Here is a 9,905-nt window from a genome sequence, read left to right on the forward strand (position 1 = left end):
CTCACCCCCGCTCACGTGGTCTCAATCTCTGGAAAACCCTTCCCTTCCCTTGATCTCCTTTGGGAAATTCTTCCTGTTGAAGGAATAAATCCTCCTTGCTTTCAATATGACACCATCCCTAGACAAACAATCTTCTTTCAAAGTGCATTCCACTTGTCAAGATATTTTTCAACAGGGCCTTCAACTCATGGGGCTTCTCTTTCCACTTTGGTAAAAGAGGCCAAGTAACTCATGGGTCTCTCTCAGCATCCTTGCATCCTTCACATCCCCCACCTCATGACCCCAGGGAAAGATCCAAGAGAATAAGAGAGAAATCGGGGACTGAGAAAAGCTGCACCTCTAGGTCTGTGCAAGCAGGATGCAGCCTGCTGTGAGTCCGACAAAGCTCCAGGCCCGGCTGCCCCAGGAGAGAGTCCTCAGACCAGCGGAGCTGACCTCCCATCTCCCAGGGGGCATCTGGCCGTTCTGTGCCGTCTCACACCCCAGGGGCCCTCCAGATAGATACGGCAGCATCAGTGAGACAAGGTCTCTCGCTCCCTGCTTCACAGGTGACACGTTCTCAGTCCCCCGCTTCCTAGAGAAGCTTCAGTTTGGCAGAAACCCATGTGCCCCAGCCAAGTTGCCCCCCACATACCTCCTCCGTTCTCGGCAGTTTCCTGGGACTCTTCATTTTCCAGATGTTTCCTCTTTTGTCGCCGTTCCATCGTACCAACTAGAAGTCTCCCTTAGAAGATGCCTCAAGAGATGTCCAACTCCTCCTCTTCCCTACAGGTTGGCCCTTCTTGGCTCTTGGGCAATCCGTTGAAATGATTCAATACAAACAAAAATAGTCAAGTCTCCTAAATGGCTGAAAAACTTGTACCACTGAGTGAACCAGCAGTACTGCCTAGTGCTCACCAGGGCTGTTATGTTTGCAAGGTTGCCAGGCGCACAGTGGAATTCTGTGACCTCAGTGATGACATCAGAGCGTTCGGTGGACCTAGGTTGAGCACAGTGTCTGCAGTAGCACAGGCCCCATTTTCAAGAACAATTCCTTTTTCCCAGCCGAAGCTTTCCCGTGAAAGGGAAAGGTTCATACCATATCTATTATAAATTGTATCATACCATGTCTATTATAAAATTCACATTTTGATTGGAGATCTTTTAATGTCTTTTCTAGAGAGATTTAATATGAATGTTTTAAATGGTCTCCAGTTTCCCTGTGGATTATTGACATTTTAAACTCTGCACTTCAATTTTCCCTCAATACGTGTAATTTTGTCACGGCTATTTCTGTACTTAAAGATGAGGAACTATATAATTGATTTCTTCATTTTTTCCCCATCTCTTTCCAAGGCACTGCATTTGATTGTGTCTTGCGACTGAGTGAAAAATGCTAGTCCTTGAGTCAGGACATTGGGCCCTTTAGCAAGTAACTCAACCTATCTGGGCTTCAGCTTCTGTATGTGCGATCAAGAGGCTTGGACTAGCTGACTTTTCAAATGCTGTGTTTCTTTGATTCACTCTCACTTACTGATCTGCTCCTTAAGAAGAGGGTCTGTTCTCATAAAGTAACAACAGTCTTTTCCTAACCTTGGGTTGGGCGGAGTTTAACTGTTCGTACTCAGTTTGTTAGTTATATTGCCTTCTACGTATGCTTAGCTCTAAATAATTTATATGGCTCTTGTGACTCTTTTTAGATCTTCTTTTTTTCTTATTTTCTTTTACAGTTTCTAATTTGTTATCGCCAGTGTAGAGGAGCCTGATTGAGTTTTAAAATTTATTGATCTTGTGTGTGTGTGTGCCTTGTTGAACCGTCTTATTAGTTCCTGCTAGTTTATCTGTGGGTTCTTTTGGGTCTCCTAGATAAATGAGCATATTAAATGTAAATAATGTGTTCTTTGGATAAAGTTTATTTTCTTGCATCTCTCTATATAGAAGCAATATGTTGAATTGATTTAAATATTTAAATACTTACATACCTGTTATCACAATCTAACGTTCTTTATCTTATTTTCTTTCAATCAATATTATGTTTTCAAGATTTATCCACGTGAATCCATATAGATCTAGGTCTTTGATTTTTGACTGTTTGATATTATTTGATCACATGCATATAGCATCATTTATTTTCCATTCAAGCATTATTGGACAATTGGATTGTTTCCCTCCCTTCTCTAGAACAAACAACATTTCCTAGAATATCCCTGAAGATGTCTGACAGTCGAGAAGGGCCAGGCTGCCCGAAGGATTGCTACTTGCTTTTAGCCACCTTCCAACAGGCCGTCTCCAGCCAGCAATTTGAAGCACAGCTGAAATGAGAACTGCCCCAAATGTGAAGATCTTAGGAGCTTCCTAGAAGGTGGGAGGTTAATGATAGGCATCCTGCTGGGATCCCAGGGGAGTCTGAGCTGGCCTGAAGCTCATCTTCCTCCTCCACCTCTCAAGAGAAATGTGGAGGAAAGAAGACTTCAAAAACTGTGAGCAGGCAGAGGGAGGGATATTGGGGGCCGAAGCTGTAACTGAGGTCTTGGAGTGGGCTGTGAGCACGCAGAGCCTCTCGAGAGCCAGGCTCTGCCTTCTGAGGACTTCTCCCCTAAGGCTGCTCATAATTCACGTGGTACCAGCCATATAGAGCCGACTTGGCCCACACTGTCACAGAAAGCCTTATCAGAATCTCTTCTTCTTCATACACTCTTGTGTCTGTTACTTGGTTATTGCCTTTGGTACTCCAGTGATGTGAACCACAGTCGCCAGGGGATGGAGGACACTAGTGACCCATCTTGCTCTGTGGCCTCAGTCCACAGCTTGAGGGTAAGGGAAGAGGCCAAATGAAGGTCAAGAAGGAAAGATGGAGTTTGAAGAGAAGACCTGAGTTAAGGGTGTCTTCTCAAGTCTTGATGACTGAAATGTAGCTCCAGTACCTGAAGTCCTGCTTGTTCTCAAGGCTGACCGCGGGGCTGGGTGCACTCAGTGAAGGAACCGTATACACTTAGTATTTCCTTGCTTGCTCACACTTGCCCTCCTCTGATACATCCTCTGCAAGACTGATCTTCCCCTGAAACAACTTTCCACCTGCTACTGTCATCTCAGGAACATTTGCTTCCCCTTCCTATTGCTCCCCTAGAATGCCATTGCAGCCAATTCATAATTTGATAATCATGCTGCTTACCGTAGTCTCAGCAACTTCGGATAAATTTTATTCGCTTTATTCCATAGTCTTCACCCATCAATAATCTTCCTTAACTTCCTAGCTGCAGGTTAACCCATTCAGAATCATTTCTTTTTCTTTCTCTTCTTTGGCAAATCCTTTCTATCTTTTAAGGTCTTTTTCTTGTCTCTCTACCATCCTGCCTTCCTGAACTTCTTTTTTTTCCGTTTCAGTAACCTTTCAATCTCCTTCCCCAATTTCCTCATACACATTGAGAGTTTATTCCTCACACGTTAGACAGCGGTTTATGAATGGCCAGGCATAATGGACTCAGAATGAGTTGTCACCCCCAAGGTACCTGTCTTGCTGGGGATCCACAGGTGAAGGGCTGTCTGCTGGACATATGTTTGCATGGAGTCAGGCTGAGTGGCCTCAGGGTGTTTGCCCTGCACTTGTGTGTGTTTCTCCCTAGTTGGTTTCCTTGTCCAGCCACCTGTGACCTCCCTCCATCCAGCCCAGGGAATCCTTCTCATCACAGGGGTAGGATGTTTGTCTCGTTTTCCATCACATCCTTTCCCCAATGTTTGGTTGTGAGTTGTTCCCATTCCAAAGACCTTTCCTCTTTGAAGAGAAAAGAGAAAATCTTTTCTCTCCTTTCCTCTCACTTCACTTCTGCTCTATTATCTCCTCCGTCCAGAATGGCCCACTGACTCAAATGGGTGTAGATCCGAAGATGGCAAGAAATGCCAGCAATTCTGAAATAATAATACGGATGGATCAGGAGAACTTGAAAACCTTTATCCCGCCACATTAAAAACAATTGCACTTCCAGTGTATTCAGAGTCTCAGTGTAGAAACACAAATGATAGAGAAATTGAATTACACTCAAGTTTTTCTTTCCTCCTTTCCTGATTTATTCTCATCCTCAAAGTTAACATGATGAACTATTTGTTATGTAAACTTTCAGACATTTTCTACCCATGCACACTTTTCTTTTTTTCACATAAGAGTGTGAACTAGGTCACTTTCAACATGCTGTGATTCTGTGATTCACTGTCTCCCACCGAGTCATCCACTGATAAAGTCATCTGTTTCATGGAGAAATATTTCCAATAGCTAATAGCCAATGTCTGTGGAGTGCTTACTCTGTGTCAGTTTCTTGTAAGTACTTTACAGATCTTTTGTACAACGTACCCATGGACCAGGTACAATTATAACCCCCAAGTGACAGATAAGTGTAGATAAGTACAAATAAATACAGTGGCCAAGTGACTTTCCCAAGACACTGGGAAGGGCTTCATGTGGAGCCTGAACCTCGACATGCATCGGAAGGTCCCCACAGGAGAGAAACCATATAAGTGTGGGGAGCGTGGTAAGCACTTCAGTCAGGCCTCAAGTCTTCAGCTTCATCAGAGCATCCACACTGGAGAGAAGCCGTACAGATGTGATGTGTGTGGTAAAGTCTTTAGTCGGTCTTCACAGCTTCAGTATCACAGGCGAGTTCATACAGGGGAGAAACCTTACCAGTGTGAGACGTGTGGTAAAAGCTTCAGTTGGCGCTCCAATCTTATAAGTCATCACAGAATGCATACTGGGGACACATTTTATGAAAGCAGCGAGAGTGGTAAGAACATCAAGGAACTGTCAGAGGATAGAAGTTCTACAAAATGTTGTTTTCAAAAAACTCACGTGCAACGTGAATTCTTGCAAGCGTCAGGTCTCATAGGAGAGAAAGTATTTTAAATTAGTTGGTGTTGAAGCAGTAGCTAAACAGATCCTAGTGTTCAGCAGAGCACACAGCAGAGACCCCTTCTGAGTGGTGCAGTAAGGGCTGCATTCAGAACTTTGACATTTATCAGATGTCACTTAGGAGATAGCACTTAGGAAAAGAGTTTGGTCTGGGCTTTAACAAAAGTGTAAGGATGAGCTAGTCAAAATTGATGTCCATGAGAATGTGCGCTCCATGAGGGCAGGGACTTGGCTGGTGAATCTACACAACCTTATCATTGACTAGTGCTTTTAGGTGTGCTCAGTACTTGTGTTTTAAATAAACCAAAAGGGGGAAATGTATAATATATGAAAGTTGTATCCAGATGGGGAAACCTGCAAAATAAAATTAATTCAGGACATGAACTTGTGTTGAAATACTGAAAACCACTGCAGAAAACCAATCTGCAATATATATTTTTTTAAATTTATTTTTGGCTGCCTTGGGTCTTTATTGCTGCACGCAGGCTTTCTCTAGTTGCAGTGAGTGGGGGTTACTTTTCATTGCAGTGTGTGGGCTTCTCATTGCAGTGGCTTCTCTTTGTGGAGCACGGGCTCTAGGTGTGCAGGCTTCAGTAGTTGTGGCACGCGGCTGAGCTGCTGTGCAGCATGTGGGATCTTCCTGGACCAGGGCTCAAACCCGTGTCCCCTGCATTGGCAGGCAGATTCTTAACCACTACGCCACCAGGGAAGGGAAGCCCCCCAATCTTCAATATTAATATGCTATTAGCCTATCGCAACGGGCTCCTTGCCTCCCGCAGCCTCTGTTCTCAAGTTGGGTGGTTATTTGAGACCCCGTCTAGTTTTCCAAGGACTGTGTTCAGTAGAAATTGAACTATCTTGTGATTTTTTTTTTCTGATGGTACAGAGTGAAAAAACATGATTAACTTTGCAACAACAGTAACTGCATAGTATACAATTGATTTTTTGTCTGTCAGTATTAAGGCAGGGTTTACTGTAACACTTTGAAAGTGTCACAAAAATTGTTTGTCCCTAGAAAAAAAAATTTTTAGTTGACCTTGAACTTACTGATTTCTAATTCTCTGCATTTTCATCCAGACTTTGAAATGTTTGCCTTCTAATTATTGTAGCATTTCTTCTAAACTTCTCAGGTAGGGGCTATGCCATATTCTTCCCCCACATCCATGAGGCAAATACCCAGAAAACTTGTAGGAATTTGATAAAATTATCCAGTGTATTATTGAGACAAGACTGACATTTATGTGCTTTTCCCTATTGGTTGCAGTAAAGCATGGTTTCAGGAAAGGAGTATATATATCAGAATATATTAGATCTCTTTGATTTAGAAATCATATAATTGGAAGTTATGGATTATGAGATTAAAATACCAAAAAGATGAACACCACATCAATGATGTCACTAAATTTTTTAATGGAAATTAGTGTACAGCTGTAAGAATTTGAGTTTTGATAGATTCCTATATTATTCTGAAGCCGGTAAAATGATGACAGGGACTTCCCTGGTGGTACAGTGGCTAAGAATTCGCCTGCCAATGCAGGGGACACGGGTTCGAGCCCTGGTCCAGGAAGATCCCACATGCTGTGGAGCAACTAAGCCCGTGTGCCACAACTACTGAGGCTGTGTGCCACAACTACTGAAGCCTACGTGCTTAGAGCCTGTGCTCCGCAACAAGAGAAGCCACTGCAATGAGAAGCCCGCGCACCGCAACGAAGAGTAGCCCACACTCACTGCAACTAGAGAAAGCCCGCACGCAGCAACGAAGACCCAATGCAGCCCAAAATAAATAAATTAAATAAAAAATTTATTTTAAAAATTTATGACATATCATAATCGCAGGAGATACACAATATGGGCTTTGAGAGGTCACAGATTGTAGCCTTCATAGTATAATCAACCATAAATCTTTGTTAGTGTTTGTGTATGTGTGCATGTGCACACATGTATGTGTACATGCATAAGATCATGTGTAAAGGGATACTCTTCCAGAGTGGTTTTCCTAGGCAAGGAGCATTTTGTGATATTTTTCCATTTTATAACTTCATGTTATATTTTTTTCATTGAATAGTGGGTATTGCCAAAGCAGGAAATTATTTTAATAGAATTTGAAAAAGTATTAAATAATTATCCCTTGCAGTTAAGACCTCATATGATTGTTCTATATTGTCATAAGGCATATAAGATCAAAATTATGGTATGAACTCTGGAAGCCAATTTCAAAAACAAAACAGTTCTCAGATTATTTTGCATACACAGAAAAATTCATGAGTTTCAACAGTTGAAGCTTTATTATTTATGCTGTGCTTTAACTACAGATCCATAATAGGGAGAGGGAAAATCCTGGAGCTAGAAACAAAAGTGGATATACCTACATTGTGGAGGTTTAAAAAAAAAAGTTTCTCTTGTTGAAAAGATGCACATGAGGAGAGAACTGAGCATAATAGCAGAGGACCCTCTGGATGTGGAACCAGTAAGGACAAAGCAGGTTTGGATGGCATTCCATACGCAGACCAATGGCGGTATTTTTAATATAGCTGGTTAAAGGGCTTTATTTAGCAAGTTACAGTTGACCCTTGAACAATATGGGTTTGAACTGGGCAGGTCCACTTATATGCAGGGTTTTTTTTAATAGTAATTCCTACAGTACTACATGATCTGTGGTTGGCTGAACCCATGGTTGCAGAATTGCAGATACAGAGGAACCACGGATATGGAAGTCTGACCATAAGTTATTTATACAGATCTGTCTACCCATCCATCCATCCGTCCACCCATCTGTAGAGAGAGAGAGGGAGTGAGTGCACGTGCTAGGTATTTACAGAAGTAGATATGGAAGTGCGAGGATATACAAACACACACATGTGTATGTGATGTATATAAGCATGTATATCCACGTTTCTATTTCAGGGCTGGAGCAAGGAAAGTGTAGAATGATCCTGGAGAAAATTTACTGTGCCAGAAAGTAGGAAAGAGCGGTGGGACGTGTAAAAAGATCCAGCTTGAAGAGACTCACACTGGGTAAATCTGAGCAATTTGGCCATAAAATAAATAATTATCATACAGAATATGAATAAAAAAAGAGGAAGGGAGGGAAGGAAAGGCTCTCATAATAGAATGCCAAACCATAAATATATAGAAGGAATGACGTAATGTAAAAATCATTATTTACAACCATCATAGTAATGATAGGTTCTGGCAAGAGTAATCAATGAATTATCAAACTACTGGTTGAAAGTTTACAAGGAGCAGGATGCTACAAAACCCAAAATATCTCTCCACAAAGTATTGATCACAACAAGAAATACAGTAGGTATAAATTTGGTGAACACTACCTTAGCCAAGAGGTGAACATTATCAATAACAGAACAAACGAACGTTTTAGATCTCTGGGGTATGATATACTGAGAAGGACGCAACGTTGCTTCAGTATTATGTCTGACAGAAATAAACAACCAGATCTTATCACAAGGAAGCATCCACGTTGAGTCTCCTGTTTCACAGTTATGACCACAGGGAGCGTAACTGGCCAAAGGTCCCAGCTGCTGCTCTTAAATCCATCACCACGTTTGCCTGGAGGCCGGCCTTGCCCCTGATTGCTCCTAGTCAGCACAGCAGGGATCCTAAGGCAGCCCATTTCTTGGAGACCAGGATTCCTCTGTCCAGTGACCTTTTTTCAAGGACTCTGACAGCCTTGAAGGATTTTACGTAGATGACAAGGCAGTCTCGGATGATTTACCAAATCTTTCTTCCAAATCTTCACTCAGGGTCAGACTTGCACTATGCGCTGATAGTTCTGCCAGCCTTCCAGAGCTCCCTGCCATTTTCTCTCCGATGTTTCCCCTAATGAAATATTGGTTCATTAAAGTCTTTCTCAGCACTTTGCCGTCTAGTTCTTGGAGGACCAGGACAAACCCCAAACCCTAGAAGCATCCCTTTTTGGCTCTTTCTAGTAACCTTCCTTTCCATATGGTAGCCACTAATTTGTAATGGTGTAGATTCACTTAGCCTATTTTGTACTTGATATAAATGGAGTCATGTAATAGGTGCTATTTTGTGTTGGCTTCATTTGCTCCCCAGTATATCCATGACATTTATCCATATTGATGGGAGTGGATACCGTTGATTCATTTTCATTGGTGGATATTATTGCAGTGTGTAAACATATCAAAATCTATTTATTAATCCCATTATTGGTGGGTATTGGGTACTTCCCCATTCTTGGCTATCACAGTTAGTGGTGATGTGAGCAATCTAGAATGTGCCTTGTGCACTTGTTTGAGGGATATTTCTATGGGTGGAACCAAAGGGTTATAGGGTATATGTTCAACTTTGGTAGATACAGTTGACCCTTGAAGAATGCATGGGCATGAGGGATGCATCTGAGTCTTTTATTCCATAGATGTTTTTAAAATCTCTCTCACTTTTGGCCCAAGAGTGCTGCGTTTTCAAATTTAAGTCTGCAGATCTTCTGGAATTTATATTTTTATATCCTATGCAGTAATGATTAATATTTTTCCCATATGGATATCCAGCTGACTGAGAACCAATAGTTGACCCTTGGACAACATGGGTTTAAACTACACAAGTGCACTTATACGAGGATTTTTTTTAATAGTAAATACTGCACTACTACACGATCCAAGGTTGGTTCAATCCTCAGATGCAGAATTGCCGATTATGGAGAAACCATGTACGTACAGAGGACTGGCTATAAGTTATACTTGGATTTTCAACTTAGCAGAGGGTTGGCACCCCTAACCCCCTTGAACCCTAGTTCAAGGATCAACTGTATGAACAAGAGTTCTTTCCCCTCTCTGCTGCAGTGTTTTCTTTTCTTTCTTTTTTCTTTTGGCCGTGCTGCGTGGCTTGCAGGATCTCAGTTCCCTGACCAGGGATTGAACCAGGGTCACCACAGTGAAAGCGCCAAATCCTTACCACTAGACCACCAGGGAGCTCCCTGCAGTGTTTTCTTTTTACACGTTGTTATAATGTCTGTTTCAACATGGATTTTGATGTCTATTATCTTGTC

The sequence above is a fragment of the Mesoplodon mirus genome (assembly GCF_964341445.2).
Source record: "Mesoplodon mirus genome assembly, chromosome: 14".
Taxonomy (NCBI): Eukaryota; Metazoa; Chordata; class Mammalia; order Artiodactyla; family Ziphiidae; genus Mesoplodon; species Mesoplodon mirus.